This window comes from Chionomys nivalis, chromosome 15 (assembly GCF_950005125.1).
Source record: "Chionomys nivalis chromosome 15, mChiNiv1.1, whole genome shotgun sequence".
NCBI classification, from domain to species: domain Eukaryota; kingdom Metazoa; phylum Chordata; class Mammalia; order Rodentia; family Cricetidae; genus Chionomys; species Chionomys nivalis.
Window position 1 is genome coordinate 17,228,421 of NC_080100.1, and position 1,316 is coordinate 17,229,736.

The following is a 1,316-nucleotide window of genomic DNA, read 5'->3' on the forward strand; positions in this document are numbered from 1 at the left end:
ATGAAACACCTGAATAGAGCAAGTAGGTGATGAAATGGTGTCTTTGTCTTACACTTCCATATCGGAGTCCATCAAGAAGGAAATCAGGTCAGGAACTCAAGCAGGGCTAGCACCTGGAAGCAGCAGCTGATGAAGAAGTCATTAAGGGAAGCTGCATTCCAGCATGTTCCTTGTGACTTGCTTATCCTCCTTTCGTTGTAGAACTCAGCTTCATCATCCTAGAGCTGGTACCACCAACAATGGGCTTGATCTTTCTCCACCATCGCTTCAGATATAATTAAGAATGTTAAGAAATAACAAAGAAAAGTTTATCAATGATGTGGGATATCAACCAGTAATATTTATACATCATATATACTTAATTAACTATTATAATTCTGTTATAATTCAGTGTTATAGAGGATGTGGGAAGACTTGCATAGGTAATATTCAAATCTTATGAAAGTTTTCATTAAAAGAATTGGGTATTTGTGGATTTGGGTATATAAAGAAGTTTCTGGAAAAAATATCTAATGGATCTGTAGTAAGGAGGCCACTAATTAGTTCCTGGCTGCTTAGCCCAAAATAACCACACAGATACTGTATTAATTAAATCACTTCTTGGTCCATTAGCTTTTGCTTTTTATTGGTTAACTCTTACATCTGAATTTAACCCATTTCTATTAATCTGTGTATCACCACAAGACTGTGGCTTACTGGGAAAAGTTTCACTGTCTAGCTCTGGTGGGGCTACATGGCTTCTCTCTGACTCTGCCCTTCTTTCTGCAAACATTCAGTTTATTCTTCCCTGCTTACCTAAGTTCTGCCCTATCAACTGGTTGAAAGCAACTTCTTTATTAACAGCATACAGAGGGGAATTCCACATCATGAATCTAAAGAAACAGAGTTATATTGTAATTTGTTGTGTACACACAGCCAAAATGGCAAGAGAGATATTTCTCTTAATAATTATGTGAGTGCTCGCTTCGGCAGCACATAGACTAAAATTGGAACGTTACAGAGAAGATCAGCACGGCCCCTGCGCAGGGATGACACGCAAATTCGTGAAGCGTTCCATGTTTTTAAGGAAGTGGGAGGTCCTTGGACTTCCCACAGGGCAGGGAACCCTGACTGCTCTTCCGGCTGATGAGGGGGGGATCTAATTGGGGGAGGGGGAGGGAAATGTGAGGCGGTGGCAGGGAGGAGGCAGAAATCTTTAATAAATAAATAAAATAATTGTGTGACACTAAAATAATTTTAAAGTAAATGAGTAATAAATATGTGAAAGCAAAATAATCTAGAAAAAAAATCAAAAACTGTAAGATGATGATTTAAAG

At 38.5% G+C, this 1,316-nt stretch overlaps 1 non-coding gene across 1 annotated transcript; it reads left to right on the forward strand.

Moving 5' to 3' along the window:
- Positions 1 to 956: 956 nt before the first annotated feature.
- On the forward strand, positions 957 to 1,063 carry LOC130887690 (U6 spliceosomal RNA). Its single transcript, XR_009058385.1, has one exon. It is a non-coding gene; the product is annotated as a U6 spliceosomal RNA (small nuclear RNA).
- The last annotated feature ends 253 nt before the right edge of the window (positions 1,064 to 1,316 follow it).